Source organism: Staurois parvus, unplaced genomic scaffold (genome assembly GCF_062004578.1).
Source record: "Staurois parvus isolate SC_StPar_1 unplaced genomic scaffold, SC_StPar_1.0 ptg000020l, whole genome shotgun sequence".
NCBI lineage: Eukaryota > Metazoa > Chordata > Amphibia > Anura > Ranidae > Staurois > Staurois parvus.
In genome coordinates, this window is record NW_028317816.1 from 839031 (window position 1) to 860440 (window position 21410).

At 45.1% G+C, this 21410-nt stretch overlaps 1 protein-coding gene across 1 annotated transcript in view; it reads right to left on the reverse strand.

Moving 5' to 3' along the window:
* MATCAP2 (microtubule associated tyrosine carboxypeptidase 2) overlaps positions 1-9003 on the reverse strand; it is a 49919-nt gene extending 40916 nt beyond the window's left edge. Inside the window, exon 1 of the mRNA XM_089686982.1 lies at positions 8867-9003. The gene's annotated coding sequence lies outside the window, so the exon portion shown is untranslated. The remainder of the gene's footprint in view (positions 1-8866) is intronic.
* Positions 9004-21410: the final 12407 nt, after the last annotated feature.

Sequence of the window (21410 nt, forward strand, 5' to 3'; positions counted from 1 at the left end):
GTTTCCCAGGTTCCCTATTACTGATCTCCCTTTGGATGAATATATTCTGAAAATGCATAGCTCTGAGCATTTCCAGGTTCACAAACATAGAAGCAGCCTTCTAAGCTGCAGGTCAAGGACTGTGTCCTGATTTGTGTGCATCTGAGGTATAGAGAAGGCATTGGGGGGAATATTAATTAATAATAAGTGTACCTGTACCACCTCTATATTATTACAAGGGGGCATATGTTTCAGGTTTCCTGTCACTTTAAATAGTTTGTTTGGACCAAGCTATTTCCTTCACTAAGCACTGCATTGGCTCTAAGCGCTCTATGAACTATATGTAGGCTCAGCTACACACAGTACACAATACTGGGTTCTGGCTGCGAGACAGAGACTTTTCGTCTCACACCCAAAACAAAACAGTCAGTCTGAGCAGCACTAAGCCATTCATAGGCAGCTTTGACCTTTTTGAAGGAATAAAAAGCTCCCTCTGATTGGCCTCTCTGAAGTCAGAGATAGTGACATCATCTAATCGTAGAGGATTGCAAGAGCTTATAAGAACATGAGTATAGAAACCTTTACTCAACTGTGAGTTAGTATCAGGAAATAAACACAAGACTGTTTAGTGGTAAATGAACTAAATGTTTTGGTATGGGTTAGAGCTGGGATCAGCAACCTGTCGATCGCGATCTACCATCAACCTCGGCCAGGTGATGGGTAGGTTGCACCTCTGTATTACCGACCCTGAACTAAACTGCTCCTCCCCGCTGCTGTCAGAACAAGTGCTTGGAGGAACAGGAGAAGTTCTGAAGCAGGGAAGGAGAGAGCCGGGTGGGTGGAGAGCTGGAAGAGAGAGGCGGGCGGGTGGAGCGGTGGAAGAAAGCTAAGCTGGTGAAGCAGTGGAGGAGAGATCCAGGCGGGTGGAGTGGTGGAAGAGAGATCAGGGCAAGTGGAGCAGGGGAGGAGAAAGCTGGGTGGGTGGAGGAGAGATCCAGGCAGGTGAAGTGGTGGAAGAGAAAGCCAGGCGGCTGGAGCGGTGGAAGAGAGATCCGGGTGGGTGGAGTGAGGGAGGAGAGAGCCGGGCAGATGGAGTAGGGGAGGAGAGAGCCGGGCAGATGGAGTAGGGGGAGGAGAGAGCCAGGGAGGTGGAGTAGGGGGAGGAGAGAGCCAGGCAGGTGGAGCAGGGGAAGAGAGAGATCCGGGTGGAAGAAGTGGGAGAAAAAAGAGCCGGGCGGGTGGAGCGGGGGAGGAGAGAGCAGGGCGGGTGGAGCGGGGGAGGAGAGAGCAGGGTGGGTGGAGCGGGGGGGCAGTGAGCAGGGTGGGTGGAGCGTGGAAAAAGAGAGCAGGGTGGGTGGAGCGGGGGGGGGAGTGAGCAGGGCGGGTGGAGCGTGGAAGGAGAAAGCAGGGCGGGTGGAGTGGGGGAGGAGAGAGCAGGGCGGGTGGAGCGGGGGAGGAGAGAGCAGGGCGGGTGGAGCACGGGAAGAGAGAGCTGGGTGGGTGGAGTAGGGGAAGAGAGAACTGGGCGGGTGAAGTAGGGGAAGAGAGAGCTGGGCGGGTGGAGTAGGGGAAGAGAGAGCTAGGTGGGTGGAGGAGAGATCCAGGCTGGTGAAGTGGTGGAAGAGAAAGCCAGGCGGCTGGAGCGGTGGAAGAGATCCGGGCGGGTAGAGTGAGGGAGGAGAGAGCCGGACAGGTGGAGTAGGGGGAGGAGAGAGCCGGGCAGGTGGAGCAGGGGAAGAGAGAGATCCGGGTGGAAGAAGTGGGAGAAAAAAGAGCCGGGCGGGTGGAGCGGGGGAGGAGAGAGCAGGGCGGGTGGAGCGGGGGAGGAGAGAGCAGGGTGGGTGGAGCGGGGGGGCAGTGAGCAGGGTGGGTGGAGCGTGGAAGGAGAGAGCAGGGTGGGTGGAGCGGGGGGGGGGAGTGAGCAGGGCGGGTGGAGCGTGGAAGGAGAAAGCAGGGCGGGTGGAGTGGGGGAGGAGAGAGCAGGGCGGGTGGAGCGGGGGAGGAGAGAGCCGAGCAGGTGGAGCACGGGAAGAGAGAACTGGGCGGGTGGAGTAGGGGAAGAGAGAACTGGGCGGGTGGAGTAGGGGAAGAGAGAGCTGGGCGGGTGGAGTAGGAGAAGAGAGAGCTAGGTGGGTGGAGGAGAGATCCAGGCTGGTGAAGTGGTGGAAGAGAAAGCCAGGCGGCTGGAGCGGTGGAAGAGAGATCCGGGCGGGTGGAGTGAGGGAGGAGAGAGCCGGACAGGTGGAGTAGGGGGAGGAGAGAGCCGGGCAGGTGGAGCAGGGGAAGAGAGAGATCCGGGTGGAAGAAGTGGGAGAAAAAAGAGCCGGGCAGGTGGAGCAGGGGAGGAGAGAGCAGGCCGGGTGGAGCGGGGAAGGAGTGAGCAGGGCGGGTGGAGCGTGGAAGGAGAAAGCAGGGCGGGTGGAGCGGGGGAGGAGAGAGCCGAGTGGGTGGAGCACGGCAAGAGAGAGCTGGGTGGGTGGAGTAGGGGAAGAGAGAACTGGGTAGGTGGAGTAGGGGAAGAGAGAGCAGGGCGGGTGGAGTAGGGGAAGAGAGAGCTGGGTGGGTGGAGTAGGGGAAGAGAGAGCTAGGTGGGTGGAGTGGAGCGGTGGAGGAGAGAGCTGAGCGAATTAAGTGGAGGAGAATGCCGGGCAGGTGGAGCGGGGGGAGGAGACTTGTTCTCAAAGGAAGGTTCCTTTGTCAATAAAGCTTGGGTCCCGCAGTGTCCCTGCATCTTCTGTCCCGCAGCCAAGGGAAAGAGAGGAGTATGGGGTGAGAGCAGCTAGGACACCGGACTGTCACAGGGCTGAGCAAGGCAGGAGGAGAGCACTGCTTTGTAGCCAGACTGCTGCCACTGGTGTCGAAAGATGCTGCTCGGGTATGTGCCACCTACTGGGGACCCTCCGTACCCTTTACCCTGCTCACCTCACAACACTTTTACATAAGGGGAGAGAAGGCATTTGTTACTGGGGGGACATTTGTCATTACGTGGGGGGATGACATTTACTAGAACCAATCGGCTGTATTTTCCTCCTGCAGTCACTGAAGGCCAGCTTCTCCTCCTCTTCCTCGCCGAATTCAGCAGCTGCAAGGGGAAAATACAGCCAAATGATCCTAGAAAATGCCACCCCCGCCACCTCTCCTCCCCTCTCTTTCTGTTGCCCTGGACTTCACCTTCATCTCTGCAGCACTGTCAGCTGTCCTCCTCTCTAACCAGCTGCTGTGAACCAAAGCATAGTAAACTGTCTTTACTATTCTTCAGTTTGTGAATGAATGGAAATATCCTCAGTACAGAGCACTTCCCATTCATTCACTGTCCAGTGCAGCTAACGCAGTAGAGAAATGGACTGGGGAATCTCTGTCCTCACTCCCTTTCTCTGTCTCAAAATTGAGACATGATATTTCACCAAAGCCAAAAATCAAAAAATAAAATTGCAAAAAAATTAAAAAAAACTTCTGACACCATCCTCTGCCCTACTGACACTGTTCACTGCTCTTCTGTCCTCTTTTAAGGTGGGCTAAGTATATATTTTTACAGAGACAAGTTTTTATCATATTTTTCCAAATTTTCCTTGGTATTTAGTTAGGCCTCTCTAGTTAATTTCCTAAAAAAAAAAAAGGCACCGAACCCCGGTGATCTTGGATATCTTTCACTTTGTTCAGATAGATCTCCGCCTCTCAGACAGCATAAATAAACATAAAGAAGGTAGGTTCAGAAACAGTCTACTAGATAGTATAATCAGTATGGCAAAGTAACTCAGAATAAAGTTCTGTATCACTAAACTGGAATGAACTCATGAATCAGCAAAGTTAGCAATAAACAGTGCATATAAACAAACTGCAATGTCAATAATAATACTATAACTAGTCTAGAGTGCACTCTAGGAGAAAATCTAGGATATGGTGCAATATCCTGAGAGATATCCCTTAGCATAGGCAATAGGCGAAGATCTCTGTGTGGCAGCTGTAAAGAGGCAGTCTTTAGTCCTAACTCTTCAGCCGGCTAGCATTGGGCCCAATTGTACTATTGGCCCACCTGAGAATAGCCCCAGCAAAGCCTATAGGTAGCAATAAGGCTACTATATGGCTGTATGGTCAGTTCATAAAGGTCTCAGTCTCTCTCTTCAGCAGCAGTTTTAAATTTGAATAGAGAGGGATTAGAACACCTGTTTTTTTTGGGGTTGTCCCCAGAACAGTAATAGAGGGGAAATCTTCCAATGGGCACCAGTTCTGTTGACTCTGGTGTCAACCAGAGATCCCCTCACTTTTGAGGAATTTCCTTTCACTTTCTGTTTTGGCTATTGAACAAGAGGTAATGGAAACATGAATGGAAACAATAAAAACTGACAGTGGTTATTATCCTCCCTTTCCCTATCCAAAATGTGATAAGACAACATTAGAACAATGCTACTAAACAATGCTTAGCACATTACACTGGCACTTCTCAAAAACAGAACAGACAAACATAGGTTGCTAAGAAACTCATTTGTATTGTGTAGTATGTATGCATGCTGGTCTAAGCATTGCTAGGGAGCAGGTATTTGGTAAGAATTACACGGTAAATAATTAGACCATAAAACAGCTTTTTGTGTTCAAAGTTCATGTCATACCCAACAAATGCACTATAGTTGAGTTGTTTTTTTACTAGAGGTTAAATACGCATTTGCTATTACTTGTATAGTCTTATTACTATATAGATAGTAGTTTGTGTCTGTGTTTTTTACAAGTCACAATGCAGCATACACTGCTTGCTGGTATCACATGGCTTATATCATCCCTTTTGGCTAAGATCAAGTGTAGTATCTGTTCTTATCAGTGTCCAGTAGGGGTGCTCCACCATCATTCCTGCTTGCGGGGATGATTGGTTGTATAGTACCCCTGCTGGTAGGATGGGGGTCCTGATGGTTAATACAGGGCGGAACAGAAACCGAGGCGCCGACAGGCAGTTGGGGCCCGGGAGTAATTCCCCCCAGGAACGCCAGAGGGACCCAGATCCTCCTGATTTGAGCGGATCTACCTTGTCTGGCTAGGGGCCGGGAGGCAGAAAGTCCGTGGACCAGTGCCCCCTGAGAGTGGTCGCCTCAGGGGTGCTCTTAGTAGCACATGGGGATGGGAACCCAAGTGTGAAACGTGCACATGGTCACTGATCTAAACACTTTTTCTGCACTGCGCCTTTTAGGGCTATGCCTTTTAGCTAAGTCCAGGGCAATTTTTTTGCTACAGACCTCAGGGCCTAGCCAGTGCACAATTGCATGGCCACTTTTTTATTTTTTATTTATTTGACTTATTTTTTCTCCCACAAATGTTCACTTTCACTTATGTGTGTGTTTTCTTTTCTCACGGATGGTAGGGTGTGGGTCCTCGGGCCTACCCTGAAGTCTAGGGGGAGGATGTGTGGCCTTTTGGTTCCTTCCTCCCCTGTCCCTAGGGGGTTTTCTCTTCGGGAGAGCCCCCTTACCTAGTACTTGGTGGCTCGCTTCGGTTGGCCACAAGGAAAGGGTTCCACCAGGCCTTTTGGCTAGGAGGACCATACGGGAACCTTGTCCATTTCAGGAGCTTCATGCCCCGGGGTATCAGGGTAGAGATCCTACCCCTTCGGGGGGTGGACAAAGCACACCCCTAAGTGCACTTTTTTGTGTTGGTTTTGCACTAGCACGTTTTTTGTTTACTTACGGGTTTTTCATTTTTCGCACGTTCGCGGAAAAAAAAATGGCTTATATCATCCATCCTAAAAAAAAATCTTGCATCAGGTTCTCCCCTAAGAATCCTTGCATGTAGTGAGAAGCTCTCACTACAATTCTTACCTCCTCTCTGGCCCTGTCCCCCACAGAAAGTCCTTTCCAGAGTCCAGCACCACTTGCCTTCTGGTTTGAATGACACTAGATGTTATCATGCCAGTCTGGGTTCATAGGAGAATGCCACAGAGAGCAGCAGCAGGTCAAGAGGAGGAAGAGGACCTGTGACATTTTGCAACCTGGCCTTAAATGTCCTGGAAAAGGGGGGGGGGGATCAAATAGAGTTTCACTTTATATTCTTAAAAAATCTTCCCTCCCCCCTTCTCCTTCACCTATGCTGCCTAACCTTTATAAAAAGAAAAAAAAGATACCTACCGTATTTGCCGGCGTATAAGACGACTTTTTACCCCTTAAAAATCTTCTCAAAAGTCGGGGGTCGTCTTATACACCGGTATACGGCATACTGACACTTTTTAGGGGGGCGGCGCGTTGCCGCCGCCGCCCCCCCCCCTTCCTCCAATGGAAGGGACACTAAGTACAGGGGTGGGCAGCAGCTGTTTCTTACCTGGTTCCGGTCCCACGACGATCCGGTCCAGGAAGCGCGGCTGCGCCTTCAGTTCAGTCACTGGATGTTCGTGCGGCTGCTCGGCTCCGCCTCCTCACCAGTGATTGGCCGCCAGAACTGTAGCTCAGGAAAGGCACACAGGCGGCCAATCACCGGCGAGGGGGTGGAGCCGAGCGGCCCCGCGAAAATCGAGTGCAGGACCAGCAGGTAAGTGGTCAGTGTAGAGGTGCTGCTGCAACCACATATGCTGGCTGCAGCAGCACCATACGAGAACAGGGTCAGCAAGTGTCAGTGGGAGGAATAGTGCCCCATCATTGGTGTCACTGATACCAATGATGGAGCACTATTCCTCCCACTGATACCAATGATGGGGCACTATTCCTCCCACTGACACCAACGATGGGGCACTATTCCTCCCACTGACACCAACGATGGGGCACTATTCCTCCCCCCCACTGACACCAATGATGGGGCACTATTCCTCCCCCCCACTGACACCAACGATGGGGCACTATTCCTCCCCCCCACTGACATCAACGATGGGGCACTATTCCCCCCCCCCACTGACACCAATGATGGGGCACTATTCCACCCCCCACTGACACCAATGATGGGACACCATTCCTCCCACTGACACCAATGTTGGGACACCATTCCTCCCACTGATACCAATGATGGGGCACTATTCCCCCCACTGATACCAATGATGGGGCACTATTCCCCCCACTGATACTATTGATGGGGCACTATTCCTGCCACTGATACCAATGATGGGGCACTATTCCCCCCACTGATACTAATGATGGGGCACTATTCCTGCCACTAATGCCAATGATGGGGCACTATTCCTGCCACTGATACCAATGATGGGGCACTATTCCTGCCACTGATACCAATGATGAGGCACTATTCCTGCCACTGATACCAATGATGGGGCACTATTCCTGCCACTGGTGTGCATTGGAAGAGGGGTAGTCTTATACGGCGAGTATAGCTCAAACACTAAATTTTAGCAGGAAAAGTAGGGGGGTCGTCTTATACGCCCAGTCGTCTTATACGCCGGCAAATACGGTATTTTTATTCTGCTTTCGTCTAGTCATGTGATCCTGCAACTCCAGTGAGTGGCTGCTGCAGGGGAGCACCAATAACAGCAGGCAGGGTCATGGGGGCCTATGGATGACACCATGGCTCCTGGAAGTCAGAGATGTTGTTGAGTGCTCCCTTACATGGAGCTGCAGGGTTATGCGACTGGTCGGAATCAGATTAAAAATAGGTGAGCATACTAATCATTTTTATACGGGTTAGACATGATAGGCAAGAGGAAAGGGGAAGAAAAATTTTTAAGAATAGATATAGTTAGGGTTATTATCCCCTTTCCACTAATGGGGCAAAATCAAATATTCTCTGCAGATCTTCTGTGCATTTAAAGTGTTACTAAACCCACAACAGTAAAATCAGTATGTATATACAGTAATGCATGCTTGTTATACTCGCTGAGGAACCTAAGGGGTTAATCCTCTGCACTGTGTAAAAAGGCTGTTTGATCCTGTTTTCTCTTCTTGTTCAACTGTCCACCTGATAAGACAGACTGAACCTGTAGTCACATGCACATGCTCAGTTTAGTGTGTATTGGTAGAGTGTTTTTTTCTTTTCTTGGGAGAGTGCATGTGATCAGCACAGGGCCAATCAGCACTGTCCAGACAGAGGACAGGTTTTGCATCCTCCTACAGCAGAAAGAAAACGCCTCCTACAAGATTTAACTAGTGCTCTGCTGAAGTCACAAGACTGCTCTAACTGCTGATGAGAAAAGGTATTTAGCAGTTTATATTTAATAAAATAATTGCATTTCCATGTTCTATGTACTGTAGGAGACCAGATATAGTGAATGCAGGGTCCTGGGTTTAGTAACACTTAAAAAAAAACCAAAGTGGGGAAAAAGGGAAGAATACTGCACTATGGATACTAGATGGCGCTGGGTATCATAGGAAATAAGTATCTTCCTCAGCTCCATCTAGTGTCTATTATGTAGTATTTTACCCATGCACACATTTTTTTCAATGAATAACATTCGATCTGCAGAGAACATAGCCTGAGAACATTCGATTTTGTCCCAGTTTGCACAGAACAAAATTACAGGCAGTTTCAATGAAAGAGCACCTATGCTAAATTTTTTATACATATACCTCTAAGTGGCTGCTAGATGCTACACAGTTCATAATTCACACATCTTGAAAACAATATTAGGGCTTAAATCTTTTTTACTTTGCCAAGGTTACTAAAAATTATAGTTTAGGTACAACATCTTTCTAGGTCTGCAACAAAGTTATAATGGCCAAACACACAGATATTTGGGGCAGTTTCAACCCCTTCCAATCAACTTTTCATAAAAATAAGTAATGCAATACACCAACAGTTCACAGAAGCTCATTCTGGAAGGTTGCATCAATTCCTTTGAATGTTTTTTCAATTCACAGTTGGTTAAAGTGGTTTAAATTGCCACGCTGTTGCCATGGCTATAACAACAGACTGGTGTTAAATAGTGCTTGAAAAAAATGAATAGAACACATTACTTAGAAGTCCATACACTTACTTGCCTCCTTCTTTCATTAGTGAGAGATTTCCCACATTCTGATATTCGGGAAGTCAGCAACACTCCTGGCTGTAATGTCTTTCTATACAAAAGGGAACAAGGTTATCACTGTGTTGACTGGTAACCTCCAATTGCAGCAATGTATTATGAATATCAGGTTTGTCCACCCATGGTAATGCCTGGGCTTTGTTCTGTTGAGACAGTTCAGCCAGCCCTGAATGAAAAGCAAACAGAATGTGAAATAAAAGTAATGTATGCTCAGAGCTGATAGGTCTGACACCCAATGCACAAACCACCAGCAGGAATATTTACTGGAAGCTGCAAAGTCCTACTGACTGGTTTGATATGAACACAATAAAACAGATTTACCACGTTACATGTTATTGCAGATAGCAACCAGACTATTTTACTGTTCACTTGTACATTGGACAAACAAAAACACGGCTAATTTAGAACAAAGTATTAAAAAGTGGCATATTATAGTAACATATAAAAACCAAGGATAGATCATAATGAAATGTTTCATGTAGGCAGACTGCTGAAAGATTATCTGTAGTAGCTTACCATGTGCACTCTTTACATCCCGACATTGAAATTGTGCGACTTCCAGTGAAGTCGCATGATTTCAAAGTTGGATTGTATTGTGACTTGCAAGACATCTGTGGCTTGCAAGACACAGATGTCTATGCAAGTTGCACCTAAAGTTGGAATCGCACCGATATGATTGCTGTAATTGCAGACAATAGGGTGCAATTTGCCATGCTATTTGCAAGTCATAAGGCATGGCAAATTGCATGCCATGTTGCACCTGGTGTGACCAAGGTCTTAGGTTGGCTATACACTATACAATTTTCTGTCCAATTTCTGCCCAATTTCCTTTAGATTTACCTTCAACTATGTAGTGCAAGGGCCTGCCTAATTGGATACAACTGAAAGTGTTGTTCGGTTTGACCTCCTATTATATGGTTTTTGGTAAATCTAAAGTGAAATTCTCAAGAAAATTGTATAATGTATGGCCAGCCTTAAAGTTGAGCTCCAGGATACGCATATAGGTACTAAAACTGGAGCACTCAGAATCTGGTGCACCTGTGCATGGCAGCCAATCAGCTTCTAAATTCAGCTTGTTCAATTAAGCTTTGGCAATAAAACTTGGAAGCTGATTGGTTTCTATGCAGATTTGCACCAGATTGTGCACTCTCAACCATTGATAATTAACCCCCATATTGATTAAATACAAGAGGCATGTGTATTCTTACCCTAATCTCAGTGTGCTTTGTGTATTTCTTTCAGATCTATGCAGTAATCTAGCATGAAACTTTTCTCCTGAGCAAGATCTTCCTGTAATCAAGACCAGTCAATACTGCCCCGTCTCTTTGTCATGTTGACTAGTCTTGTCTCCACCCCATCCTGTAGTTTCTGCAGTCAGCCCGTAGTGGGGGACCCTCCCATAGCTCTGCTCTTTGTACAGTAGAACAATGATGTCACTGCCGCATTTACAAGGTAATAATTGGGTTTACACAGGCATTTAGTGCATAAAAAGTGTATTTATATCATTCATAAATCTTAAATAATACATTTAAATAAAAGTTTTTGTGCCTCTAGCTTTAAGGCCTTGTTTACACAGCTAAAAACAGGCCACAGAGTTACCGCACACCTAAACATAACATACAATCGGAGGTGATCATACACATGCCATGGCAAACTTGACTCAGCATCCTGAGTTTGATAGATGTCACCGCCTGTCAAACTCAGCTATTGATCTCAATGGGACCGCGCCACGTGAACCAAACATTTGGTTGCGGTGTGGTATTTCACCGCAAAATCTCCATTAGTGTATATTCACTCTGACGGCAGTCTCTACTGCCCCTCTGAAAAGCAGTCTCTGGTGGTGAGCCTTTCAAAGGGAAGAAGAGCAGCACCTTTTGCATGTTCAGGAGGTTGATACAACCACCTCCTGAATGCCTGATTTTTTTTTTGCTAGACAGGGTTTTCCATTGATCTGCAACTGCTGGCCAAGCATTGTAACCGCGATTTTGGCGTGGTTTCATTGATTTTAATAGGTGATTCTGAGAGGTGGTGCTGCACCTGTTTTTACCAGGGATCGGAATGAGGTCTTTGGTTGACAAGAAAAATCATTCAAAATAAAAAGGCATTCAGATGGCAGCAGTATCACCCTTAACCACTTCCTGTCCGGACACTTTTACCCCCTTCCTGTCCAGGCCAATTTTCAGCGCTATCACACTTTGAATGACAATTGTACCCATGCAATACTGTACCCATATGAATTTTTTACCATTTTTTTGAGACAGATAAAGATTTATTTTGGTGGTATTTATTCACTGCTGGGATTTTATTTTTTGTGGCTACGTAAATGAAAAAGTCCAAAAATTTTGAAAAAAAGTGTTTTTTCTTATAAAATTTTGCAAATAAATAATCTTTCATCATAAATCTTGACCAAAATGTATTCCGTTATATTTTTAGAAAAAAAAAAATAAGCCAAATTAGTTTATAACCAAAAATTATAATTTTTAAACTTTTTTTTTACATTTTTATTTTATTTTTTTGTATTATTATTTATATATATATATATATATTTTTTTTTTTTCATACTGTCACCCTAGCAGTACAGTGTCACCATGGTGACACTGTACTACTTGTGGGAGGTGATGAAGATTTTTTTTTTTTTTTTACAGTGATTGCTTTTACACCCATATAGGATGTAAAAGCAATCATTTCTCTTTCTCTCTGTCTGCATTCTTGCAGCAATTGAGAAATACTGAGTGAGCTGTGATTGGTCACACCTTGTCACATGGTACAAGGCTGTTGTGAATAGCCTTGTACCATGTGACCTCTGTGATCATTCACAGATTTCACAAGTAGTAAGCAATAATGTCACAAGTGACATCTTGCTTACTACTTTGCATGTGATCACTGATTGGCCAATCAGTGATCACATGATCGGGACCGAGGTCCCGTCCGACGATCGGTGTTTCACTGTGTCCAGAGGACACAGTGAGCACCGGATCGCGGTGCTGCGCGCTTCCAGGGAGCGCGCACAGCTAGAAAAGGCGGGTGCCGTTTATGAACGGCAACCCACCCCTGGAGTGCCACCGCCCTGCCGTTTATAAACAGCAGGCGGATGGCAAGTGGTTAAACGCCTAGAAGCCACCGCACTACTGTAAAAAAGCAATCCACCATGGATTGCTTTTCTTAGGGGGCAACATAGACTGCTGCAGGCATAAACAAGATCTAATAGCCCTGTTACACCAGGTGAGCCAGCACCCTTGCCCAGGGTAGTTCCAGCACACAAGCCAAAAAAACATGGTTTCCAATGAGACCAGTTCACACCACTATGCTGCGGTACTGTACAGCGTGCAATACTTTTTTCAGTGCCGTGTGGTGCAGTGCACTACAATATTCCACCATGTTGTGGGAGTGGGATGTGCACACTGTGGAGGCAACAGTGTATGTCAGCTAGGAGTGTGCTTGCAAGGGCGGCTCCAAGAGACCTTGTAAGGCTGGCCATACATTATACAATTTTCTTGAGAATTTTGCTTTAGATTTACCAAAAAAACAAATAATATGAGGTCAGTCCTAATGCAGACCATTCCTGGGTCGAATTCTGAACTAATTTTCTTTAGAAAATCAGAAATTTCATGCGTTTTGTAACCCGATGGTACCAACATTGATTTCGAAATTCCACCAACCAAGCCTTTAATTTAACCTCATATTGCTACAGAAAATAATTTTCATGGCCAAGATTTTTCTTTTCTTTCCAGGTCACAACACATGCTCGTTTCTTTTTCAGTTACATTTCTCACACGATTCTTCCATCATTGATTAGAAATTCATTCATTTTTAAAAAAATTTCCAACATGCCCGAACACTCAAATTTGATGGTCGTTCGTAAATCGACAGTTGATGTGGCCCACTAAATTCGAACAAAAATTCTTAGAAAAGATTTTCCAAAGAAAATTCTTTCGGAATTTGACCCATGTATGGCCGGCTTAAGGGGATGGAGCCACCTGAAAAAAAGGAACATGTGAAGAGGGAAATTTAGTACAAGGAGTTCAGAGTACCGACAGGCCTGGGAGGAATAGCACACAGCAAGTTATCAATTTCAGGTTCAATAAAGATCCTCACTTCTGCTTATGCAAACAATCTGAGAAATTCATAAAGTTTATTGAAGACAACCTTTAGAATTCCATCAGGATGCACCACCAAAAGTGATGGTGCTTGTGCCCAATTCTTTTACCTGTTAGACTTTGTTCACATGGGGCGTGCATAACCGTACACCCCTAGAAGGCCATTTTTACATGCACAGGGATAAACAGATGTTCCATGCATCCCCGTGCAGGCAGTTCTGCTGCTGTCAATTGGGATGCAGCATCTGCATGGCACAGCCACTGCTCCCAAGGTGATATCTGTATGTGTGCATGCCCTTAGAGTGTTCATAATGGACACTCCTTCCTCAGTACACTCTTCACACAGGGAAATGGTCAAATCAGTAGATTTAGTTCTGCATAACCAGTTGCAGACTCTGGACGTGTTAGACAAGCCCAAACAAAATTCATAATTGTGCACAGTGAGTCTATCACATCCTGTCCTTCTGCCCTACTGCCAGGACCTCCCCTGGCAATTCAGCTCTGATTAAGTAGCATTACCAATAACACAGAGAAAGTTCTGACAGCTGGAGCTGTCAAACTATCTGGCAATGTTTACCAACAATATTGCTCAAAAGAAACAATGTTTAACCACAAGCCTGCAGGGCACTTATACCCCCTTCCTGCCCAGGCCAATTTCCAGCTTTCAGCGCTGTTGCACAATGACAATTGCGCGGTCATGCAACACTGTAACCATATGAAATTTTTTATCATTTTTTGCGACAGATAGAGCTTTATTTTGGTGGTATTTAATCACCTCTGGGTTTTTTATTTTTTTTTAAACAAACCAAAAACCACTGAAAATTTTGAAAAAAAAAATGTTTTTTCTTAGTTTTTGTTATAAAATTTTGTAAATAATTGATTTTTCTCCTTCACTGATATGTGCTAATGAGGCTGCAGTGATGGGCACTGATAGGCTGCACTGATGGACACTGATAGGTGGCACTGATGAGGAGGGACTGGTAGGTGGCACCGATGGGCACTGAAAGGCAGCACTGATATATGGCACTGATTGGCAGCACTGATAGGTGGCACTGATGGGTGACACTGAAAGGCAGCTCAGATGGGCACTGATATGTGGCATTGATGTGCACTGGTAGGCACTGACAGCTGGCACTGATGGACACTGGCAGGTGGCACTGCTGGGCCTACACTGATCATCAGTGCTCTGCGCATGTGCGGTGAGAATGGGAGAACGTCATATGACGTCCTCCCAGAACTAGAGAACCACCTTGCATCCGTCATATTACTATATGGCGGGCGGAAGGTGGTTCATTTTGTATCTGTTTATTCATCTACAGATCAAAGGGATTAACTTCTATCTGCAGGTGAAGTCAATTTTAAGCAACCTGACAAGTAAAAAAAAAAAATAATTTTTCTTTTTTTATTAAATGTTCATCTGTTTAACCACTTATTAAAGCGGAGCTCTACCTAAAAGGGGAAGTTCCGATTTAAGGTTCTGTCTCCTTGCTCCCCGTTAAGGATTGACACCTTTGGGGAGCTGGGGGGGAGCAGGTACCTGAATTTACAGGTACACGCTCCCACTTCCGGTGCGATCACCTAAGGCAGTCGGAAGTTGTCCTCCCCCCCCTCCATCTTCTGGGACACGTGACAGGTCCCAGAAGACTACGGGACCATTCACAAAGTGCAGCACTACTCACGCATGCGCAGTGAGGCTATAAGCTGTCACAGCTGGGTGCCCACACTGAAGATGCCGGGGAAAGAAGACTGCTGGTGAAACCAGCTGTGGCGAGGACATTGCTGGACCGAGGGACAGGTACACGCTCCCACTTCCGGTGCGATCACCCAAGGCAGTCGGAAGTTGTCCCCCCCTCCTCTGTCTTCTGGGATACGTGAGGTCCCAGAAGACTACGGGACCATTCACAAAGTGCAGCACTACTCGTGCATGTGCAGTGAGGCCATACGCTGTCACAGCTGGGTGCCCACACTGAAGATGCTGGGGAGAGAAGACTACCAGAGAAACCAGCTGTGGTGAGGACATTGCTGGACCGAGGGACAGGTAAGTGTCTGTATTTTAAAAGTCAGCAGCTACAGATTTTGTAGCTGCTTTTATTTTTTTTTAATTCAACTGGACCTCCGCTTTAACCCTTGGTTTACGCTAATCAGCTCTAATTAACTCCTTATTCTCCTTCTCTATTGAATTATTATCTTCCTACTGATTGTTTTTTGTTAGTTTCTATTTTATTAAAGTGGTTCTAAACTTTCTGTCTGCAGAGGCCCCCTCAATCCTTACCTGAGCCCCCCGATCCAGCGATGTTCTTGACAGCTTCTGGTGTCTGGGGACTCTTCCTCCTCAGAGAGCGGAAGGCAGGGCTGAGCCGCGGCTCTATGTGTCCTTTCGGATGCATAGAGCAGCAGCTCAGGGACAAGCACAAAGAAGTGCCCCCAGGGCGAGTGGCTTTCCCTAGGGGCACTACTCACGGAGGAGGAGCCAGGAGTGCCAGAGGGGAGCTGAAAAGAAGAGGATCAGGGCTGCTCTGTGAAAAATCACTGCATAGAGCAGGTAAGCATAGGCATGTTTGTTATTTGAGAAAAGAAAAAAAAGAAGCTTTAACATCACTTTAACCAATAATATTTAAACTTTTTTTTTTGTTTGTTTGTTTTGTGTGTTAATATTTTTACTCCTTTAACATATATTTACAAATTTCACTTTTAAAAAAAAGTGAAAAATTGAAAAAAAACCCAAAACACTTTATTTCAATTGTGAATAAATTTGCAATGCTTTGTACCAGAATGATAATTTTAGTGTAATTTTAAATAGAACAAATTAAAGAATAAAATGTGTACTTTTATGTGCAGTAACACAATTCATTTTTAAACTAACACTGCTCAAAAAAAGAAAAAGCATGTTTCGTTACGTTTTGTTACATTTTGTTAAATTTATTTAAGGATTGCGAACAAAAAATAATTGTTGCAAGACAATGTTCATGAAAAGAAAGCCTTGTTTGTATATATATATATATATATATATATATATATATATATATATACACACCACATATACCACACGATTGCCAGTTAAAGTAGCGCAGTATTGAATAGCAAAAAAATACCATGGTCATGAAAAGGGTAAAAAAAACCTTCAGGAGCTCAAGTGGTTACAAGAAAATCATTTGTTCTGTTATCTTAGGAGAAAAATTATTGTGCTTTTCCCTTCGGATATTGTCACATGAACTGTCATGACTGGCTCTCAGAAGCTGTATAATAACGAATAAATTATCGGGCGGTGGCTCCAAATGCGATTTTTTTTTTCATCCGATTTTTTCATTGTGTGTACTAGGCATAACTGCAGTCAAAACAAAAGCAGAACAATGAACACAAAGGACATAATGTCTAGTCAGTAGAATGCTGATTTCTCTGTCATTTATTTTGACTGCACTTAGGCTTTAAATATATACATTAAAGGGACATTAAATAATGGTGTGGTGGTTATCTTTATATAGGCACACATTTTTAAAATCCTGCAAATGATCTGTTTAGTTACTGTATGTACTATAAACGGTGCAGAATTCTCCTTTTTAAGCAACTTTGCCAGTGAAAACTAAATCCAGGTTTAAAAGAACTGCTATTTTCCACTCTGCCTGTGACATAGCACATGTGGATGCAAAAAGCTAAACTTGTGAGTCACAAGATTTAAAGTTGGGAATGACTGAGAACGGTGGAATTTTTAGCCGTTGAACACCACAAACAATATCAGCATTCAGAGAACAGAAAAGGATCCCAAAGGAAAATGATGAAACTGTAAGGAATGCTGAGCCTCTATGCTCTAACCATTTCAAATAAAAAGGGTACATACTAGTTTTTACAGCAAGTTAGCCAGGATATAAAAGGTAAAGTGTTACTAAACCCACAACAGTAAAATCAGTCTGTATATGCAGTAAAGCATGCTTGTTATAGTCACTGTGGAACCTAAGGGGTTAATCATTGTGTAAAAAGGCTGTTTGATCCTGACTTCTCTGCCCCTCCTTGTTCATATGTCCACGCTGATAAGACAGACTGAACCCCTAGCCCTTCTGCACATGCTCAGTTTGGTGAGTATTTGAGGGGAGGGGAGAGTGCAAGTGATCAGCACTGCACAGACAAAGGGTCAGGGGTTTTGCATCCTCCTAGAGCAGAAAGAAAACTCCTCCTACAAGCTTTAACCAGTGCTCAGCTGAAGTTACAAGACTGCTCTAACTGCTGATGAGAAAAGGTGTTTAGCAGTTTAAATTTACTAAAATAATTGCATTTCATGTTCTGTGTACTGTGGGAGACCAGATATAGTGAATGCAGGGTCCTGGGTTTAGTAAAGTGTATGTTACCCCTCAAAAAATTGTCTCATATATATATCTGTGATTTAATGTTGTGTAAATCCAGCCTCTTTCTTTTTGAATGCTGCAAATCCTCGAAGGAGGATCTTGGAGAAGCTATCACTGCCTCTTCTCAGTTTTTAATTCTGACCACCCCAAGCATGGAAGCAAAGAGGAGCTAATTTTTCTCCACTGTAGTTAAGTAGTATAGCTTGGTCAGAGATCCATCCACTCCTTTGTGATTGGACAATGAGGGGCATCACCACTCCTCCTGTCAACAAACATGTAGGGGTACAACACTATGCTGTGTAAAAGAATGTAATTGTCAAAAAGTACCAGGCTTTCATTCTTCAAGTTAAAAAATAATTGTACATTTATTTTTAATAGCACATCATTAGATTAGAGGATCTTTTATACAAGGGGCGTTCAAGTCAAATAGGGACTTTTGAGTTTATATAATAAAAGAAAACATTTCAAGGAGTGGAAACTGCATTTACTTTTTTTTTTACATTCTCCCCTGCTACATTTATACACTTATCCCAGTATTTAACTAATGACTGGAAAGCTTCGGCATTGAAAGATTTGTCAGTATGCCTGAACTATCCTAGGACATCCTTCTTCACTTCATCATCAGTGCTGAAATGCTGACCTCCAAGGAACTCTTTTAGGGGTCCAAACAGGCAGAAATCACTCGGAGCAAGGTCTGGGCTTTGAGGATGTGGCAATACCTCCCAGCCGAGCTGCTGTAATGTGCATGAAGTGCGTTGAGTAGTATGAGCTTGTGCGTTGTCCTGGAGAAACAGGACACCCTCAGTGATCAAACCAGGCCATTTTGTACACTCCTTCAATGCAGTGCAGAGTTCAACTCTTCTGTGTTGGTCAAAAGCAGAAAACTGTCTTGGTATCAAGTGTGTACTAACTTGCAAAATGCAAATGTTCATGAATGAACATTTGCAACATGAATTGTGTTCACCATTCCCACAAAAAGATTTGTCTCTTCTGCAATTTCAGGACTTCTGTGGGCTGGGAACCACCTTGGCCAGGATTGTCACTGAGAGATGTACAGACATCTTTTAAACATTTAGAAATGTCCTATTGCGGCTGAGCATCTTATCACTGTACTGTGCTTGAAGTCTTCTGTAGATATCCAGGGATTTTCTGCCTTTGTTAACAAGAAACTTCATCACCACATGCTGGTCCGTGCACACACTAACTCTGTTGTCTGCCATCTTGATTAACGGTCTCTGGACTGGCCTGTGACATGTGTGCCACCTATCAGTAATAGGACACACTTGCCACTTACTACTGCATGTAATACAGCCATGCTGGCATCCCTTTTAATACCTGTAAAATTAAAAGTCCCGGTTTGACTTGAACACACCTCATATGTACAGAGACATTTTGGAGTCGGTTCCAGGCCTGCCATCAGCCACTTGCAAGGTGGTCTGAAGGAATGTTTCTTCAAAGAGACTCACCAACAGGCACAAGAACCTGGCATGTACGGCGATCCAAGGGGGGTTGCCACTCAGGGCATTTATGCATGCCAGTAACCTGAGCAGATACAGGCACTGCCCTTTTTACATCATCCAGGAGGAAACTGCTCAGCACAATTTCTGGGAGTGCTCTTTTGCTCAGGACCTGTGCTGAGGGCCTTGGAACCAGAACTCAAGGACTTTGTGCCACAGGCTGCCATCAGACACTTCGGTGTGTTGAATGGACTTTTACCCTGGAGGACATTGATGGCGCCTGGCGGGTGCTGTGTTGCTTCAAGGATGCTTTATGGTGCTCCAGGAAGCTCCTCATCCACCAGCGGCAAAAGATGTCCATTGAGGACTGTCGCAGACTGGTCTACAGTCTGCTCAGAGACTATAACTAGATGGACTTTAACCACCTTCCGCCCGCCATATAGTAAAATGACGGGCGCAAGGTGGTTCTCTCGTTCTGATAGGACGTCATATGACGTCCTTCCATTCTCACCGCGCATGCGCGGCTAAGGGAGCACGCAGCGCGACGATCTCCGGTGCGCTGTGTCCCTCGGACACAGCGGATCACGGAAAGAGCCGAAGATGTCGGCTCGGTCATGTGATCAGCTGTGTCCAATCACGGCTGATCACATGTAAACACGGAAATGCCGGTTATCGGCATTTCTCTCCTCTCGAGCTGTCACGCTGACAGCTCGTGAGGAGAGCAGAGCCGGTGATCGGCATCCCTCAGAGGGGACATGTACACTGATCATCAGGGCACTGATGACCAGTGTGCCCTGATGATCAGTGTGGCCCCAGAAGTGCCACCTCTCAGTGTCCATCAGTGCCAGCAGTCAGTGCTCATCAGTGCCAGTGCCCATCAGTGCCACATCAATGCCACATATCAGTGCATACCAGTGCACATCAATGCCACATATCAGTGCCCATCTGAGCTGCCTTTCAATGTCACCCATCAGTGCCACCTATCAATGCCAATCAGTGCCACCTATCAGTGCTGCCAATCAGTGCCACCTATCAGTGCTGCCAATCAGTGCCGCCTATCAGTTCCGACTAACAGTGCCAGTCAGTGCTGCCTATCAGTGCCGCCTATCAGTGCCATGTATCAGTGTTGCCTGTCAATGCCCATCAGTGCAACCTACCAGTGACTCCTCATTGGTGCCACCTATCAATGTCCATCAGTGCAGACTATCAGTGCCCATCACTGCAGCCTCATTAGTGCACATCAGTGGAGAAAAATCACTTATTTACAAAATTGTATAACAAAAACTAAGAAAAAATTTTTTTTTCAACATTTTCAGTGGTTTTTGGTTTGTTTAAGAAAAAATTAAAATCCCAGAGGTGATTAAATATCACCAAAAGAAAGCTCTGACTCAAAAAAATGATAAAAATTTCATATGGGTACAGTGTTGCATGACCACGCAATTGTCATTCAAAGTGTGATAGCGCTGAAAGCTGGAAATTGGCCTGGGCAGGAAGGGGGTATAAGTTCCCTGTAGGCTAGTGGTTAAGGAGGAAGAGGATGTTTGAAGATCTGCCCTTCCCCCTACGTGTCTTTGTCCTTTCAATAAAGCTTGGGGCTGTGAATTCTGTTTCCCCTCCCTCTGCCCTCCTTCCTACCCCCCCATCACACCCGATGCTTATTTGACTTGTTTTTGTACAGTCGGTAATGTTTTGTATGCTGCGGTTTATGTTGCGGTGCCATGTAGGATATGTGGGGTTTAACTCAGACGCTGCACATCTGACATTGCGCCACCAGGTTACTGTGGTGGAACCTTACGAGACCACAGTCTGGGGGTAAGTGGCGTCATGCATGACATGATGGTTTGGGGAATGTTTTGCTCCCCACATCACGTTAGGCATCATACCATTGAGTGAATGTATTTATTGTATGATTGGAACTATATTGTTTGTGGTGTATTTATACGCTGCGTCACAGTACAGGGTGGAAAGTACCCCGATTGAGTATCTTGTTCTTTTATACTTATGTAAAAAATATATTTTTCAAAAAAACACGTTAATGCTTGAAAAAAAATGTGCATGCTTGATTGCAACACACCTCACTGGTTCGATGTGTGCCTAGCCTTGGGGCATATTCTAAGCTTGTAAAAGGCTAGGACTAGGAAAACGTGTGACCCCTAACAGACATTTATACTATACATTGGACTTAAAAGTGAAGCTAATGAAAAGTTGCCGGTTGGATTTGAAGAATTTTTTTTTAGGTTGCTGCACCTGTAGGAAAAAAATTTGGTTGTAGCAGCTCTCCGGCACACAGCTATATACAGTTGAAATACACATATGTAAACTGATTTACCTGCCATTTTCTACATCTGTTAAGGCAGTCTTGTGCTTTCGACCAATTCATCAGCCATAAAATGAAGTGAAGAGGTGACACAATAAGTATCTCTGCCTGTCTGTCCAGTGTGGGGGATCCTTCACATACAGTATATGGATTTCATGTGCAATTAGTTGTTTGCTAAATCCCTTTAAGGAATGTCATCTGCATGTGTGAATGCATTACATGCCAATGTAAACTGCATACATAAATGCAATTCTATTGTTTGCTTCTGATCACTAGAGTCCTGGTAAA